The sequence below is a fragment of the Triturus cristatus genome, chromosome 6 (genome assembly GCF_964204655.1).
Source record: "Triturus cristatus chromosome 6, aTriCri1.1, whole genome shotgun sequence".
In the NCBI taxonomy this organism is placed as follows: Eukaryota; Metazoa; Chordata; class Amphibia; order Caudata; family Salamandridae; genus Triturus; species Triturus cristatus.
The window spans coordinates 879,422,490-879,442,285 of NC_140589.1; the positions used below are offsets into that span (position 1 = coordinate 879,422,490).

The window sequence follows — 19,796 nt, forward strand, 5'->3', positions numbered from 1 at the left end:
CAAAAGATTGTGCTGCTTGAGGGTGGTAATGGCCCTCGGTAGCTAGACAAGTATCATACCTATATTGGGAATGTTGAAGGTCGACATGTTTCGCGCAGTTCGTGGTCTCAGGAAGAGATCCCTTGCACTTCTTCAGGACCAATAAAAAAGGGTGCAGTGAGTGCTAATGCAGTGTAGTGGCCTCTCAATTAGACGTGGTGTCACTTGTTAAGATTAAAATAATCTATACAAAAACGGGGTTGTGTCCCATGAGGTACAGCTGAGGGGAACCTCAAAATAGTTTCGAAGGATCTGCAGGTCTGTTAACCTACCGACCACTCGCCGCCTCGGTAGGACTAACCAGTATGGTCATGCACCTCCAGGGATGTAATACTTGCAGTGAAACATGCAGCTGATTTAAAGACACTCTGCTGGCAGACTGCATTAGAACTGCAATGCATTTATATCAAATGATCCAGCATAGCTCAGCTGGCCTGAGAGACTTTAAGGTGCACATCATGTACTTCTCTGCAGGACTCTGTACTCAGGGCTAGTTTTAATGTCATTCATAAGATAACTCTCTACTGTAACCACATTTCTCTCGCTTTGCGCTTGACTCGGATATTTGCATCAACTTCACAAGGGAACAGGAACCCTGGCCTGCTCGTCTTTTGGGTCCATTTCAAGGGAGAAAAAAAGCAGCAGCCCCACTCCTAACAGACCAACGACTTGCAGCCAGGGCCTGGGGTGTCACAGTGGGAGAGGATAGTATAGCGAGGGGTCTCAGCACTATATGTATAACAGAAGATTAGCATTCTAACACTTACCATTACCGAGAACAAGGCACCAGATCACACGTGCTTGCATCCAAGTGTGACAAATGGGAAAGGGTGGGACCTATGCCTGTGAATGATGGATGGCTGCTCTCACACAGGGACAGAGACTGCAACGCCCGAAACTATAATGCTGAAAGCATCACTGGCCTACAGTGGATACAATACAATGGCAATGATTCATTATGAAGGGCTTTAGAACAGTGAGCCCTTTGTCATGCCTCACATTTCAGAAAGTTGATTTACTGCCTGGCTTTCATCTCCTGTTTCAGAGTGAGGAGGGGCAGGCAGCCTGGGACACACAGCCCAGACTTAAATACATCAATTTGTTTAGAGATATGATCTTATCTCTAAATAATCTATTTAATATTTGTACAGCAATGTGAAGGAACATCAGGGGGGCACAGCCCCAGAGCCCTAATGGAGTATCCGCCCCTGCCATCCCTAGTCAAGGGAAAGCAGATCCATCCTGGTTGGTTGGCCTTCCGCTTTGTAAGGAAGCACTAATAGTGATCGGCAGTGGGCTGTTGCCCAACTGATGTGGGCTGGACAAGTATGCATAGCTTTCTCCCTCACTTTAAAGACCTTAAGGCCAGATTTACTTGCATTTTGTGTCCTCGTTGCACCACTTTTGTGGCACATCCATGACGCAAAATGCTGGTAAATATTTACAAAGCAATGCAAGTGGTGATGTGGGCCGCCTTGCGTGGCTTTGTAAAAAAAAATAATGTAACGCAATGCAGCGGCTTGCGCTGCATTGTGTTACATTTAATTCTGAGAGGCTTTCTATGGGCGGAACATAGACGTTCCAATGCCTCCACCCATGGATTTTACACAATCTCATATTTCAAAGGTTTGTAAATTTGGCATTGTATGAAATCGCTTTGCCTCCCAGAGGATGGCGTAACAAGGAGAAAATCTTTTTTTCTCCTCGTTATTTCCTCTTTCTATGTGTGCTGCTATCTGCAGCACACATAGAAAGAGGGAAATGCATCAAGAGATTATTTTTGCGCAGGAAGGTACTCCTTCCTGCACAAAAACAATTTTCCTTGTAACACAGGCAGCCTTGCACCGTGGTGCAAGGATGCCTGCATTGGTGCTAGGCTGCTGAAATACGCCAGCGCAAGGAGAGAGCAAAAATGCTCTATATCTTTGTAAACATGGAGTATTTCGGCCCTCTCCCTTTCAAGCAATGGAGCGCACCAATTTTGCTTCCTGCCATGCGATCCATGAAAGTTTAATATATGAGCCAGATTTACTAAGAAGTCATGCAATGCGGCAAGACAGCTTGCTGTGCTGTGTTGCATGATTGAGAAAGGAGGAATGTGTCATATCTACTAAGTTTTCCCTCCCTGCTCTGACGCACTGAGTGCAACCTGGTGCCAATGCAGGACACCGTTGAACCATGGTGAAAGGATGCCTGCATTACAGGCAGGATTGTTTTTGTGCAGGAAGGGACACCTCCCAACACAAAAACAATCCTCAGAGGCATATTTCTCTTTCTACATTTGCTGCAGAATGCAGCACACATAGAAAGAGGAAATAAAGAGAAATAAAGATATTTCTATTCATGATGCCTCTGTTGGGAAGGCGTACCATTCTGACGCATTTCCAGGTTTACTAGTCTTAGCAAATTTGGGACTGTGCCAAAAACCATGGGTAGGTGTGTAACAACACCCAGATCCATCTATGGAATGTACTCCAGGATGTAGCCTTAGGGCTAGACCGGTCGACCTCGAAGCTGGGGAGCCGGGTTCGAGTCTCTGCAATGACGTTCAACATCCTGTGATTTTGGGCATATCACTTAATCTCCTCCTGCCTAACAAAAAAAAAATGAATGTGTTCTTCTGTACCGAAACTGGTGCTCATGTAAAGCGCTCTGATACCCGATGTCTCGAATCTAGTTCGCGCTATATAAAACTGTAAACAAATAAAAACCTCCCAGCAAAGAGTAACGAAAGGCAGCAACTTGCAATGCTTTGCGTTACTCCAGATTCACTAAGCCACGTAGGGTGGTTTAGAACTGCTTAGTTAAACTGACTTACGGGCTTGTGTTGCCTTGCGTGAGTACATCTGGGCCTTAATCTCAAGCAGACCTGCACGGACTCTATTGCGTTGCCTTCTCAGACACGCATTTCAATGTCGCCAATTGTATCTATTCTGGATCTACTGAAGCTCTCCTGACCTACCCTTGTCTGCCTGTCAGTTCCCAGCCTCTCAAGGTGGCCGGATTTGCTGGAACAGAACCCCCTCTCCACTGATAACCAGAGCAGTACGTTTAGGTTAAGAGAACTTTGAGAATTATTTTATTTTAAATTGTTAAAAATTGTGTAATTAATACTAAACACTAATTTTGGAATGCAATTGGAGTGCTCAGTGTTAGTACTTTGCTATCATTGTTAATAATTTGCGTTTTTTATGTTGCATGATTTCTTGCTGTTTCGTTTACATTTTTACTGAGTATATTTCAAGGTGTTTATTCTAGTGTTATTCTGTTACTTCGAATAAGGCATTAGCTGCTGGTCCTCAACTAACCTGAAGGGTAAAGAGTGTTTTGGAGACCTAGGGGCTCATTAGTATGCCATAGGCCTGGGAAATGGGACCGCCCGCTATGTATGCGGCGGTCACGCATTAGGCATTAGGATGCCCCTGCCATACTGGCGGGCGCATCCCGCATTCCTGACATTGCAGTGGGCTGTGCTTTCAGCAGCACCCTCCACAATGTCAGAAATACATGTTGTGCATGCACATGCAGGGGGTACCATAGGTACCCCCCATGTGCCCCCCACCCCCCAACATCCTCGGGCCCGCAACGGGCCCCCATCTTCAAGATCCGCATGCCTGTCTGTGGCAAAAAGCTGCCCCCGCCTGCATCCTGATATAGACCATATTAAACCCTTTTCCGCCTGGTCGACTCGTCGACCGGGCGGAAAAAGTGGCGGACGGTCTTCCCGTCCGCCGCGGTACCCCCACCATACTAATATGGCGGGGGGAAATGGGTGGCGGGCGGGGAAGGATGTAGGGCGGATCGCCACCGCCATGCGGGTGGTGGCGATCCACCCTACATCCTAATGGACCCCCAGATTTCTGTCTCAGACCAAGACCTGAGCTTTGGGAGAAGTAGGAAATATATGCAGTCTCATCTTTGGCATTGCTAGCTGGTCCCCACAAATTCAAATATCTGGCATAAATGGCTGGGTGAAGTATTATAACAGAATAAAAACAGGGCCACTGAAATTATTTTATTTTGCGGGCACAGCATTTTCTGCATAAATATACATATGTTTACTTGCCCTATAATCTATCATTTGCAGCATAATTTGTAGATGTTAAAAAAACAAACAGGTCAATAAATTACTAAAAACGTCTACCACACGTGTTGCTGCACAGTGAGAGGACCTTTGCAAAGGCAGATTGGTCACCTTTGAGTTGCGGATTGCTGGGTTTCGGGGTCAAACTTATACCTATGAGGTGTAACCAGGGCCCACTGGAATTATGCGGTTGTGCGGCCGTGGAGATTTTCGCATAGTTGTATATTTGCCACATAATCCATCATCTGCCGCATAATCTGTACATTTTAACAACAACAAAAATTTCTAACTCAAACGGTTTAGAAGTTGGTAAAGCGCAGTGACACGTGTTGCTGTGCAGGGGAAGGCTCTTTGCAAAGGTTGACTGGTCCCCTTTCTGTAGCTTATTGTTATATTTGGGTGTTATACTGGTACTAATGAGGTACAAATAATGCCTGGACAGTGTTAACAAGCTTAAAAAAGACAAAATAAAGAGATAATACTATGACACAATGTGCCACATTATGCCGCATAATGTGCCTTTTTTTCCCGCATAACGTACTCAATCGTGCCACATAATTTGACCCTCCCCTGCTGCATAATTCCATTGGTCTTGAGTGTAAACTATGCCAAGAACAGTGTTTCTCGTCACCTAATATAGTCAACCCTGCCAAATAATTTGGGGGCATATAAGCAAGGGCCGGTGATAATTATCGCTCAGCGCTCTTAACGCAAGGATAATTATCGCCGGCTAACGCTGGATTGTATCGCTGAGATAGAGTGCTATCAGCAACGCTTATCTCAAAAGCGATACGAATCCAAGCACAAGCTGCCAAAAGTGTGATTATTGCTGGGAATCCAGCGATAATCGCACAACGTTTGGCGAAAGCTTGATGATAGGGCAGGGCATACTTAGCCATTATATCCATCTTCCATTGGATATAATGGCTAAGTCAGACTGAAAGCAGGCGTTAGCGCTACTTTTCTTATCACTATGCTGTTTAGCATGCAGCTTGTTAATTGGAGAAATGTCGGTTAGCGACATTTCTCACGTTATTTAGAGATGCAAAGGGAGGCGTAGGGAAAAATGGTGCTAACATGTGATTATGCATGTTTGCACCCTCTTGTTAATAGGGCGATAGCTTTAGCTCAGCTTTTTTGCTTTTAAAGGCAAAAAAGCGGAGATAAAGTGCTTGTTAATATGCCCCCAGGTCCTCCCCTACTGCATAATTCCAGTATCCGGTGCAACATTTCCCAGCAGAGAGAATGGGCCATATTATCAAGGAACGGCGATAACATTATTGCCGCTTTAGTGGCAGGAAACTGCCGCTAAAGCGGCGATAATGGGCTTGATAATATGCCCCCTGAGAATTCCCATAGAAGCCCAGGTTCTGGTGCGAACCTGGGCTTCTATGGGAATTCACAAGGGCATATTATCAAGCCCATTATCGCCGCTTGTTTCCTGCCGCTAAAGCGGCGATAATGTTATCGCCGTTCCTTGATAATATGGCCCAATATTCCTCTCCACGGAGTTGGCAGGCACGCGAAACACAGTGTGACTTTTCCCAGCAGGAGAGCACCCGTAGAACGTTTGCTTTGTGCTTTTGCAAGGGGAGGGAGCCGGCTCTGACGAATGACAAACAGGAACGGGAACATCCGCAGAGAACATCTGGAACGAGGGGCCCCAGGTAGCTAATATATAACCCCAGCTGTGCACTTTGTGATGATCCACCAAGATAGCAAGAAGAGGGCTTCCAGGATCAGAAGCTAAGTGGCGAGCCCGAGAACTGACCTGTAACTCTGAGCTGGTCTGAGAAGTAAGTGAAACTTTATTTTAATACTAATTTTGCTATTTGCATGAACATTGTATGTATAGGAATGTTAAGTTAACATAATATCTATTTTGATTTCAAGGTCAAAACACACACTTGCATTTTTTCAGTTTAATTTTATTTTAAAATATTTTCTTTTGTATGTTATTAACTAAATGTCTGTGTAATGTTTAAATCTGGACTTGTCTCTGAAAATATGAGTTCTTGCTACAATCTTGGGGGGTAATGTTCTTTTTTTTAGTTAATGTTCCTTCTGGTAGTCAAAGAGGCAATTCATTGCACTTTACAAATAAATCTTGTACAGTGCGTTTAGTCGCATTGTTGTTTTGTCATATGACCACATTGCAAAGTTGAGAGGAGAAAAGTCGACCAGCGTGCACAAGTGTTGAACGTTGTCTGTTAAGCATCACGAGCCGCATGCTTGCTCTGACTTTCTGAGAGGATGTAACAAAGCAGATAAAGAAGTGTAACTACCCGGGAACTTGTCAGGTAACATAAAATTGTAGCTAGAATGAATTTTTCTAGAACGCAAACACTAAGGGGATATTTAGAATAGAAGTGGCTGAGCACGTTGTTAGCCTCCTGGGCTTAACGGCACACTCCGCCACTTCTGAAACACAAGGCTGCGCCATATTTACAAGAATGTGGTGCAGCCTTGCGTTTCCCCCTGCGAAGGCGCTAAGTTTAACAACATAGCGCCAACGCAGGCACGCTTGCACCAGAGTGCAAGGCTGTATGTGTGCAGGGGAGGATTGGTTATGTGTAGGAAGGTGTCCCATCCAGCACATAAACAACCCGAAAATGCCATTTTGTAACTTTCATGTGTGCTGCTTCATTCCTCACACATGAAAGTTACAAAATGGCATTTTTTTAAAAGGTTTGTTTATGATTAGGAAGGGACACCTTCCTGTACATAAACAAACCAAGGCATTTTGCTTTTTCCATGAGTGCTAGATAAAGCAAAAACGAGGGGAAATAATGCATTTCTCCTCGTTTCGCCAACTTAAGACCAGGGTTTTCCTGGTCTTAATTTTGGCGCTGCCTCCTATGTACGGCATACTTGTACATAGGGGGCAGCGTCAAATACAATGGGTGTTGCGGTGGAACGCCCACCACAACACCCACTGCACGCCCCTTTAACATTAAACATAGCTTGAAAGGGTGCCTTATGTACAAGGCAGCGTTAAGCCACGTGAAGTGGCTTAACGCTGCCTTGTACATAAGGAACGGCCCCTATCGCCACGGGAACGTCACAAAAAGTGACATTCCCGTGGCGATAGGGGCTTGTACATATGCCCCTTAGAGCTATCAGGAGAAAATCGATATTAATGTTGATTGACGTATGGCACTGCCATAATTAGAGGTGAATGAAATATTCCACCCATTAGAAGAACGAGCACTCAGTCCAAAACGAAACAGCGCGTTCTGGTTTTCATCATGTTCTGGTAGGCGGGTCATCCAGTGGATGGTATGTTGTGCCAACCATGGCTGACAGACCATTTATACGAACCCGGCTAATTGGTGCAGCCAAGCATATGACTTGGGGTTGGAAGTCTCAATTCTGCCCTTCCTTTCGGCGAGATTGGGGTTTTTCTGCCGAACCCTAGTCACAATAACGCATTGCTTTAGTGGCCGTTTTAATTGATCTAATATAAAAAGGCATGCACTGGGACCAACCACGGCATACAGACTTTTCAAACATCTGTTTACAATCTGGACGACCTATGATGGGTAGACCAAACCAAGGTAAACTCTATTGGTACCATTTGAAACCAAGAGGCACCATTATACCTTATATCTTGCTCTAGTGCAAGAAAAGAGGCATATCCAATGAGCACCAGCAGTTATGCGGCATGTTAATGAATGGATCATTCAAGCTTTGCTCAAAGCAAATTTTACCTAAACTTTGCACCTGGGGCAAAAAAAGAGGTTAAAAATCGATGTTAGGAAAATTCGGCACAGAGACTATCTAGTTCCACCTCTCAAATATGGCTGCTCCCCATCGCATCGACATAGCATGTCTGTATAAGGCACACATTCATCCTCTAATGCCTATTGTCTTCGAATAACAGATGTTTATTATTAGCCAACTTAATGGTACTCAGGACTCATTTTGTCACCCTCAGAAAGATGAAAGGCTGAGTGTGCCCACAGGGATTTGAACTTGTGACAATAATGTGAAACCCAGACTGCAAGAGTGGGGGTGGCGAGAGTGGGTGCATGAGACCAATGAGACACCAGGATTAGCCACATCATTACGTCCATAAAGGCTTTGCTTCCTTACCCCATGGCCATGAGATGGCTCTCGTGTCGAAATTGCATGGCTTGTAGTAAGAATAATATATTTGCCAAAGCCAGAGCCAATAACGGATGTGTCGAGGTAATAGAAGGTTGGATGAAGTGACAGTCAAAGCAGCAAAGCACAGCTGCAAGATGGAAGTAAGCTTGCCTGAGACAAAGGGGTATATTCACATGGAAATGGCGCAGCGCGGCAAATTTAGGAGTTCCGCACTAGGTACGTAGGTATGCGAGTATTCCCAAGAATACTACACACCCCTGTGTTATCCCTTGCGCTGGTGCTAAGAATAGCTGCCTAGCGCCATCACAGACACCTCTGTGCCACAGTGCAAGAATGGTGCCTGCGTTGCAGGGATGGCTATGTATGTGCAGGAAGGAACACCTTCCTGCACATAAACAATCTTTAAGGCGATTTCCTCTTTCTATGTGTGCTGAAGAATGCAGCACACATAGAAAGAGCAAAAACGATGAGAAATAAATGTATGTCTCCTCATTGCGCCGATCTTTGCATGACGTTAGTTTTTGGCGCTGTCTCAGATTTACACATCCTTGTAAATCTGGGACAGTGTCAAAAAGCAATGGGTGTTGCAGTGGAACACCAACAGCAACACCCATTGCACGCCCCTTTCACGGAGAAAACTGCGTGAAAGGTACCACATTTACAAAGCGGCATTAGGCCATGCAAAGTGGCTTCACACCGCTTTGTTAATATGATGCAGGGCATTGCGCCACCGAAACATCGGAAAAAGTGACGTTCCGGTGGCACAATCCCCTTGTAAATATGCCCCTAAATGACTTTACCCGACTACTGAGTACAAGAGCAGCAGCTATTCTTGACAGAGCAAAATCGCTAAGTATTATTACTGTTCGGCAACTTTCTGAGGGGTGTATTTACAAGGGGATAGCGCCACCAGAACATCACTTTTTGAGACGTTCTGGTGGCGCTATGCCCTTCTTCATATATACAAAGCAGCGGTAAGTCACTTTTTGTGGCTTAACGCTGCCTTGTAAATACGGCCCGTTTGCACGCTTCACTTAGAGTGAAAGGAACGTGAAATGGGTGTTGCTGTGGTCATTCCACCGCAACACCCATTGCTTTTTGACGCTGCCTCAAATCTACAAGGATGTGTAAATCCGAGGCAGCGCCAAAAGCTAACGCCATGCAATAGCAGGCGTTAGAATGGCGCAACGAGGAGAAATACTTTTATTTCTCCTTGTTTTTGCTTTTTTGATGTGTGCTGCATAAAGGCAGCACACGTAGAAAGACCAACATGCCATTAATGATTGTTTATGTGCAGGACGGGATACCTTCCTGCACATAAACAATCATTCCCTGCAATGCAGGCACCCTTGCACTATTGTGCAAGGGTGCCTGTGTTGGCGCTAAGCATCTAATTTTAGTGCCAGAGCCAGGGAAAACACAGGGGAGTACTGTATTTTTGTAAATACGACCCATCCCTGCATTTTGGAAATGTCAGAGCACGGCGCTGAAAAATTAGGCGCAGCACCGCGCTCCGACATTTGGTTGTAAATATGCGCCTGAGTTCGATACTACACCAGCAGCAAAAATGAAACAAAATACATTTCTGCACCAGTGCACAGTTCCCATAATATAGCTCAGTTTGACGTCATTCTAAGTCAGTTAATTAAATTAGAAACCATTTACAGTCGCAAATGGGATCAACTGGACTGTTTTGTTTTATTTCACTTGTTCAAAAAAGCCGATTTAGCATGTTTGTTTAGTAAAATAATCTGTTTACATTTGACATAATCCTTTATAAAGTTGCTATTGTTGTTTATTTGTACCACAAAATATATGCTATCTTTGAACAATTATTGATACCGGTTACTGGACCCCACTCCCTTGGTCACAGAAGTAAGCAGTAGAATAAATCTCAAATGGATTCACTTTTATTTAAAATCGTGTTGTTAATCCCACTCCATTACAACGTTCATTTTATAGAGTGGTAGGGGCATATTATCAAGGGCTGGCAATAACATTATCACTGCTTTAGCGTCCGTTTTCAGGGGAAAAGCGGCGATAATTTTATCGCTTTATTAACAAGGACACGCTAACGCGTGTTTCCTTGCCGTAGCGCACGGTTTCCTATCGCCTAGCCTCGCATCGCTAATGAGATGCAAGGTGGGCGTGCCCCTTACAACTACATTATAAAATATCGCTAACGGTTCTTCGCTGTATTTACAACGAAGCCCCGTCCGGTTTAGCGCTACTATTCTTTGCGCTAACTGGGCCTTAACGCTGGAATTTAACGTCTGTTAAATTCCAGACTAAGGCATACCTGACATGAGGGCGTGGATTGTGTGGCTAAGACCACAGGCCCTATCATCAAGGATATCGCCGTTTTCCATGGAACATCGCTGGAAAACCAGCGTTGTTCCATGGAAAACGGCGATATCCCCGCTATTGCTGGAATATTTATCGCCATAGTGCTGAGAGTTGTTAATACAGCGCTAACATGGCGATAAGTTCCAGCGATAGCCGGCGATAGGAATATGCGCGCTAGCAGCGTTCAGCGATAATTATCGCTGCCGCTTGATAATATGCCCCGTAGACTTTAAAAAGTGACACGTGTTATCATCCACTTTTCAAATCATGTCAAAGTTGAACACGAATGGAAAACATGTTTATATGTTGACAGATTATGTACTGTACTCTGTGTTCAAACCGCTACCTTGTCTAATGTGTGCCTCTCCCAACCAATTGAAAACAAGCGTTCCTCTTTAAACCTTTACCCGTAAATTAGTTATTCAGAGCATTCACCTGTAGGTCAACTTTGCCTCAACTGTCAATTTCACTAAAAGTGTGTATGTGTACAACAGGTCTTCACTAATTTGTGCTTGAGACCTAGTGGCACACATGTGCTTGAAATCTACAGTTTTAGTGGCTAGAAGGAAGCCTCCAGTGGATGTCTATGGAACTACAGACAGCAGAAAAAAAACTTTCCATTGTTAGAGAGGGTGGTGGGCACAGGGCATAAGCTCAACCCCCCCCCCCCCCAAACTGATCTGTGGGGCTAAATACACTCACAGTGAAAGTGCACTCTGCCACTTGTGTTTCTGCTAAGAAGATCAAGCAGTTTTCATGCTTTGCAATTGCCTTCAAGACACATTGGGGCATATTATCAAGAAACGGCGTTAAAATTATCGCTGCGTTAGCGGCAGAGAACTGCCGCTAAAGAGGCGATAATGGGCTTGATAATATGCCCTTGAGAATTCCCATAGAAGCCCATGTTCTGGTGTCAGCTTGGCCTTCTATTGGAATTCTCTGCGGCATATTATCAAGCCCATTAACGCCGTGCTTGATAATATGCCCCATTGAATCTATATGATGCTCTTAAGGAATTGTGTCCAATTGTGTAACACACCAGCGGTATTAAAGTTGCACAAACAGAACATTTTTGTCACTAAGGCTGTCTAAAATGCCATAAGTTTTCTCGAAATATTGATAAATACTTAATCTGTGAAGACCAATACGAAAATTACAGACAGGGCATTTGACCGGGATCTTTACCAACAAGGGGCGCTTAAACATTTTAACCACCCCTCTGATTAAACGCCTAACTAGGCCCCTGGCAACAGTAATAATGAAGGCATCGAGAAGATGCTCGCACGTCCTGGACAGGACCTTAAAATGTGGAATGGCATTGTTCAGTGCTTAGTCTCCTCATAGGAGACTGATAACATACTTCATGACTTCTAGCTCACTACATGTTATCTTTAGTCAAACTGTACCTTTACACCGCGACAATACTGGTGACACTCAGCTGAATATTCTATAGTCTGGATATTGCGGGGGCAAATTTCATTAAAGCATATAAAGCAGCCAAGCAAAGGGAGGCAATCCTTTCAGCTCTAAATCAAATATAATAAGCACAGAAAGTAGGGGCATATCCACAAGGCGGCGATAAAAAATGATAGCCGCTTTTGCGGCCGTTTTCGGCCGAAAAGCGGCGATAATTTTATCGCTATATCAGCAAGGTCACGCTATCGTGTGGATCCTTGCCTTAGCGCCCTTTCCTGTAACGCCTACCTTTGCATCTCTAATGAGATGCAAAGTGGGTGTTCCAGCTCAAAATAACTGGAGAAATGTCGCTAACTGACATTTCTCCAATTATCAATGGGCACGCTAACAAGCATAGCGATAAGAAAAGTAGCGCTAACCTTGGTTATCGCTACTGTCCTTATGCCTGCTTTTAGTTTGACTTAGCCATGATATCCAATGGAAGGTGGATATCATAGCTGAGAATGCCCTGCCCTATCAGCAAGCTATCGCCAAACGTTGTGCGATTATCGCTGTATTTCCAGCGATAATTGCACAATTGGCAGCCTGCGCCTGAAATGTTACGCTTTTGAGATAAGCGTTGCTAATAGCATGCTATCTCAGTGACAAAATTCGGCGATAGCCGGCGATAATTATCATAGCGCTAAATGCGCTTAGCGATAATTATCGCCGGTTGTTGCAGATATGCCCCGTACTCTTTTCAAATCGCGTTCCAAAGAAGACAAAATGTAATCGGAAGTGGTACGAATTAAGGGGCAGATTTACAAGCCCCTGCCTCACTTTTGCGCTGCTGTTGCATCACTTATTGTGATGCAGCGGCGGTGTAAACAATGCGCCATGTTGCGGCCCATTTAAAACGTGACAGTTCTAGGGAGATGCATCACGTTGTAAACGCCCGTCGCCACATTATACCTGCGTCAGGTATAATGTATGCAGGGTAGGCGTTCCCACAAAAAAAACCTCGTTGAAGTGACGCAGTGAAAGCTACAAGATTTCGCTGCGCCACTGATAGGACGCCATTGGGTCAAAACCCTATGCCTGCTTGGTGCAGGCGTAAGGAGTGACGCAGCATATTGGGAATAGGCCCCCCTGTGCCTCGCTGGAGTTGCGTCGTGCTTGCGACACGACTACAGCAATGTGTGAATTTTGCAGAGGATACTGTGTCCGGATGTCCAGCATGGGGGAGCACATGATCACTGCATGTGCTGGTTTTCTGATTGACTATGTGTTCTTAACTCATGTGGCATCTGACTTGATGGTGTTTTTAGGAGCGCGCGTACCCCCTTCGGCCATGTGTGTTGTAATGGGACAATCTCCCCTGACCATTGTAATGTTGTTGTGCCTGTCTGTGGGGATTGATCAAGAGTTTCCTGCCCGAGTGTTTGCCTGCTAGCTACGCACCCTCTAACCTGTGACCTATCAATCAGTAATCCTGGGCCTAGGTCTCAGGGCCGCCTTGACTACATATTTGCGAGCAGAGTTTGATGTGTAGTTCAGAACGGACGATTCTATTAATAAGGATGAGATTTCATTTTTATCGATGAACGCATCGATTTCCATATTAACAAAACTATTATGCTACATGTGTAATAATAACCTACGCCACATAAAGGGTGCACCTAACCACTGACTTGTCTCTTGGCTCACTGATGGTATTGTCGTTAGGGTGGAGAAGGCATGATGTTTCCAAATTCATGTTTGAAAACTATAATTTTTTTTAAACATATTTCATTGCAGTGATATACACTTTTTTGAATTTTGAAGAGCCTATTAACATATTTTTACAAGTTTGTTGCACAATGTCTTTAAAATTAAGGTGTGTCTAAAGATAAGGATGCAGGGCACCTTTTTTGCTTCTTTTCCTTTTACTTCAGTTAATGTTCAAATAAATACTTACTGGTTTATGTTTAAAACGTTTTTATTGAAACAAAACAAACCATGGGGGAGGGGGGTAGGAGGTTAGGGTACATTTAATACAATCAAAGAAAAAAGGTGCAACTCAAGAGGGTTGGCGATGGATAGCTCGATGGGCCAGGGGAAAGGCACAGTAAATGAAAGGCTAGAAATGCAAACTATGGAATCCCTGCGTGCATATCCAACACCCCAAATCTGAGCAATGAAAGCCAGCAGCAACTCGACAAAGCACAATCCACCCCCCCCCCATCCCCCATCCCCCCAGTAAAGAAAGGAAGGAAGAAAAAACAATACCCCACCCCCCCGTCCTATGGTCCCGCGTCAGATTAGTCCTCACCAAGAAGCCCCGCACCCTCCCCCCCCCCCCGAGGCCTCCGTCTCATATGTGATCTAGTCCGCCAGGATCACCGGCGGCGTCAGCCTGAGAAGCCTAAGATACCTCGGACAGGTGAGCTCCCGGAATTCGGTGGACAGCAGCGCTAGAAAGGGTTGCCACAGCTCTTCAAATTGGTCTATTTCCCCCGCCACCGTGAGCGACAACTTCTCCATTCCCAGCACATGCCAAAGCCTATGCAACCAACCCGTGATGGAGGGGACAGTGTTGGTGCGCCAGTGGATAAGGATGTTCTGGACCGCAGACCCCAGCGCAATCGCGATCTGCCTACCCCTGCGGGACTTCAGTGGGTACATTAGGTCATTGGGGAGGCCCAGCAGAACATACGCCGGGAAGCGCGGCAGCTCTATCTCAAAGTGCTTGTCCACCTCGTCCAAAACTTCCTTCCAGTAAGCGGTCAGCACGGGGCAATCCCAAAGAATGTGTGAGAGGGTACCCTCCTGCCCGCAGCCCCGCCAGCACCCCTTGTCAGTGTATTTATGCATTTCATACAGTCGCTCCGGGGTGTAATACCAATAAGTGGACACCTTAGTGAAGGTCTCCGTAAGGCCCGTGTGATATGCAGAGTGCCGCGCCCGATACGCAATTTTGTCCCATTCCTTGTGGCTGAGTGTCCTACCCAATTCCCTGTGCCAGCGCTCCCTCCCCGGGTTGTAATAGTGAAACGGCGGGGGTTGTAGGTACTTGTACAGATCGGTAATTAGCTTAGCGTCGGAGGTCCGGGTAGCCAGCCACCTCTCATACGGTGTAATTTGACGAGCAGCGGTGTCACGCACCTGGGGCTGGAGGGCCCAATGCCGAACCTGCATGTAGCGCAATCTGTCCAGCTCCGTCAGGCCGAACTCCTGGCGGAGTTGCTGAAACGGAATCACTCCCTCCGGGCCATAGATCTGGAAGAGCGCCCTGCAGCCCGCCTGCACCCAATGGGAGAAAACTCCCGGCTCCATCCCTGGGGAGAAGTCCGGGTTGCCCGCTATGGGTGTGAACGGCGAAGGGAAGGTGGTGAGGCCCCGAGCCTCACAGACTGCGTCCCACACCCGCAGGGGGACCCGCGTAATAAAAGAAGCGTAAAGGTTAGGGGGGCGGTGCGCGCGGCGCAAGAATGGAACCTCTTGTAAAGTGCGGCCCGCCACTGCCTGGTCTTGAAAGAGCCAGTGTTTGTCGGACTCCCACCTGCTCCACTCCACCAAATATCACAGCTGTGCCGCCTGAAAGTACTTACGGAGGTCCGGAATACCGAGGCCCCCCGCCTCCGGAGCAAGCGTGGAGAGGACCCTCTTCATTCGTGGCTTGCGGCCCTGCCAGACAAAGCGGGAGATGTCAGCCTGCATTTGTCGTATCCAGCCCACCGGGGGCTGGAGAGGGAGGGCCCGGAAAAGATACAGTATCTGGGGCAACACCGTCATCTTAACCTCCGCGATTCGCCCCAGCCAGGACAGTAGGCCTTTGCTCCAGCGACCAAGCTCCTCCTTGATCTTCCTGCTGAGGGAGGCATAGTTAGCCGTGACCATCTCCGGTAATGTGGGCGCCAGCAGAATCCCCAGGTATGGCACCGTGGAGGAGGACCACTGCATGGGGAAGAGTCGCTGAAGGTCCCTCCTGGTGTCCGCAGCCAGGGACACGTCTAACGCCACCGACTTGCTCATATTCATTTTGAAGCCGGCCACACAGGCAAAGGCGTCTAGTTCCTGGAGGCAAGCAGGCAGCGACCTCCTAGGGTCGTCCAAGGTCAACAGGACATCGTCCGCGTAGAGACTGACAGTGTGGACATACTGGCCCATCCGGACCCCAACCGCATCCGGGTTATCGCGAATCCTCTGAGCAAACGGCTCCATGTAGAGGGCAAACAAGAGCGGCGAGGAGGGGCAGCCCTGCCTTGTGCCGCGTTCGATGGCAAATCCACCGGAGCTACACCCGTTGACCCGCACCGACGCTGAAGGATGCTTATAACAGTTGAATACCATGGTGCGGAACTTATCCCCGATTCCCAATTTCTTGAGAACCAGCTCGAGATACGGCCAGTGAACTCTGTCGAAGGCCTTCTCCGCGTCGACGGACAGCAACATCCGCTCCCCCGGGATCCGCGAGGCCTTCTCCAGAACATGCGCCACCCGCTTGGTATTGTCAACCGTCTGTCTGCCGGGTACAAAGCCAGCCTGGTCCGCCTCCACCAATCCGGGGAGGTGTGGACCCAGCCTGGACGCTAGAATCCCTGTATACAACTTGAGGTCGACATTTAAGAGCGAGATGGGTCGATACGAACCGCAGAGGGCCCGGTCCTTCCCAGGTTTCGGAATTACCGCGACCGTCGCCCTCAGGAGATCCGGTGGGATGGCTCCCGGTTCGGAAAAGGAATTAAATAGCCGAGTAAGGACAGGGGCCACAGCCGTGCAAAAAGTCTTATAAAACAAAGACGTGTACCCGTCCGGGCCCGGGGCCTTACCATGCTTCAGCCGCGCGATAGCGGAAATCACCTCCTCAACATGGATATCCCGCTCCAGGTGGTCCGCCTGAGCCGGATCCAGCACCGGAAGGGTCACCGACTCCAAATAGCCTTCGGCGTCCTGTGGCGAGAAGGGTTCCTCCACATACAGCGCCTCGTAGAAGCCGCGGAAAGATTCCGCTACCTCTGCGTCCCCGGAGACGACCACCCCGTCCGTGCCCACCAGTTCCCTCACGACGCCACGCTGCTGCGTGACCCGGAGCCGGTGTGCTAGGAGCTTGCCACATTTGTCCCCCCCAGTGTAGAAGGCGTGTTTCAAGCGCAAGGCGGCATACTCCGCCCTATCAAGATCCAATGCCGACAGGAGCTTCCTCGCAGCCTTCAACTGCCTCCACACCCTTGGCGCCCCCGTACGGCGGTGGACCTGCTCAAGCTCCCGGACCTGAACGGTCAGCTCGTCCCTCTTCCGTTGCCGCTCCCTATTTTCGGCTGCGGAGATGGAGATAAATTCTCCCCGGAGGACTGCCTTCAATGCCGCCCACTGTGTCGCCTGTGAAGTGTCGGTGTTGCTATTGTGAGTTAGGTAGTCCTGTATGACCTCCCCAATGCGCTGCACTACAGACTTTTTGTGTAAAAGGGTATCCCGGAGGCGCCACACCCCCCGAGAGGTCGAGGCCGCCGGCCACTGGAAAACGCCGGTGACTGGTGAATGGTCAGACAAGGTCAGGACCCCGCTGTCCGCCGCCGTGGCAGCGGCATGCATCGGTCCACTCACCAGAAGGTAGTCCAGCCGTGAGTAGGTTCGATGTGCGTGTGAAAAGTAAGAGTAGTCCCTATCCGTGGGGTGCATGGAGCGCCAAAGGTCGTGTAAGTCCATTTCCGCAATCCGGGCCTTCACAGCCTGGGACAGTTCCCCCGTCTGCGGGAAGCGCTGCGCCGATCTGTCCATCACAGAATCGAAGACAATATTAAGGTCTCCCCCCAGAATGACGTGGCGGTCGGGGGAAGCAGTGACATCCACCAACACGGAGTCTAGGAAACGCTCTTGGTGGTCGTTTGGGCTATAAACGGAGCCAACCGTAAACGCTATGCCTCTTAAGCGCATGCGATACGCAAGAAGCCTCCCCTTCTGTTCAGCACACTTATACAAAACCTCCCCCCTAAAGGAGCTCGCTAGAAGAATGGCTACCCCCGCCGTCTTGTTCGCTGCCGAGGAGAAGAACTGGGTAGGGAACTTAGCAGAGCGCAGCCTATGGCAATCCCGGGACAATAAGTGGGTCTCCTGTAAAAGGCAAATGTCCGCCTGCGTCCCCTCCAGCAAAGATAAGATCGCTCTGCGCTTCACGGGGTTGTTCAGACCCTGAACATTAAGGGTCACTACCTTTAGGGCCGACATTCCTCTCGGGGATCGGGAGCGCCGTGCAATGGGCAGGGGCTCAGCGGGTGGGGCGCGCGGGGCAGCCGCGCAGGACAAGCCATAACAGACCAAGCGTGGGCATGGACAACGTCGGACGGGACCTCCCCAACCCCAGAACAACCCCTACACCCACCCAAAACACAACCCTGGCAACTAGCCAAACGCAAACTCAAACACCCCATTGTCCCAGTCAAGCCCCAAAACGGGCAAGTCCGTAGAAAGGAACGAAGTGGACGTCCAGCCACTCACCTCCAGCCGCTTCCCCCCCGACCCCCCGCCCCGAACCCAGCATTTAAAGAAGCTAAAGGCATCTCCCCCCGGAGTGAGTGTTAGGCCGTCAAGGCCACGCCGGTGGAGCCGGCCGAGTCCCTGGCCGCCGCCCTCAAAGCGTCGGCCATGTCCGCCCTGATGGTAGGGGAATCAGGACGCCCTGCGCTGGCCGCTGATCGTCGCCTCGCCGACCTCCGCCGGCTCCGTCTCTCCGAGGCCCTCCACGACGGTGTAGCTCCTTCCTCCTCCGCCGCCGTAAGCCCCAGGACTCCACAAATGTCCTGCAAGGAGCGTAGCTGGTGTAGCACCCCGTTCCATCGGAAGATCAGGCAGAAGGGATGACCCCAAGAGTACGGCGTCTCGTGCTCGCGCAAAAAGTCAGTGGCAATCCTGAAGGACCTGCGTTTCTGCAGCGTGATGGCGGAGAGGTCCTGGTAAAGCGCCACCGGCCGCTCCCGGAAAGTCAGGGGCTGTTTCCTGCGGGCCTCAGTCATGATGCGTTCCTTCAACGGGAAATCGGGCAGGAAGGCCAGAATGTCCGGTGGAGGTGCCGATGATTGGCGCTGCCGGCCAACCCTATGTGCTCTATCAATGCTAATGGGGAAGTCCGCAGCTTCCCCCAGGATCTCTCGGAACAGGTCCCGCAGGTAGCTCCCCAGATCGGACCCCTCGTCTGCAGTCGGCACACCACGCACTCGAATGTTGTTCCTCCGTGATCTGTTCTCAAGGTCCTCAGAGTGGGCCTGGAGCTCAACACACTGCTCCCGGAGGCGGAGAACGTCCTGTTGAAGATGGACCATCTCCTCCTCCCGGCGTTGGGCCTCCGTCTCCACCGTTTCAACGCGCTCGCCAAGGCCCTCCACTTCCCTGCGCACTTCCCGGACCTCGCTGGCCACCTCCCGCTTCAGTGTCTGGAAGTCCTCCCTGAGGGAGCTAAACAGTTCCTCCATAAAGGTCCTCGTGACGGGTGGCTCCCCCCCAGTCACGTCCGCCGAGGCCCGGGAGGTCCCCGGCGAAGGCTGTGTTCTGTCCCGCAGTTGCTGGGCCCTGCCAAGCATGTCCGGCAGGGTGCGGTCCCCCTTCTTCGAGCCTCCTCTTCCAGACATCGCAAGCACTGCGGTCGGGCACTGGTCCAGCCGCCCCAGGGATGCCCAGCTGCTGGCAAGCACTCGACGTGGGTGTCCCCCCACAAGCAGGGTCGCTGCGTCACAGGTGACAAGATGGCGGTCCAGCCCGGTCACCGCCAGCCGCGGGTGCCCATCTGAGACAGGAATGGAAGCTACAGTGGGGGGCTCCTCATCAGCACATCCCCCAAAAATTCAGC

The 19,796-nt window shown here is 49.0% G+C and overlaps 1 protein-coding gene across 1 annotated transcript in view; it reads left to right on the plus strand.

The window, feature by feature from the left end:
* The first annotated feature begins 5,827 nt into the window (after positions 1-5,827).
* The window catches only part of AGT (angiotensinogen), a 97,612-nt gene continuing 83,643 nt past the window's right edge, over positions 5,828-19,796 (plus strand). Inside the window, exon 1 of the mRNA XM_085611475.1 lies at positions 5,828-5,919. The gene's annotated coding sequence lies outside the window, so the exon portion shown is untranslated. The remainder of the gene's footprint in view (positions 5,920-19,796) is intronic.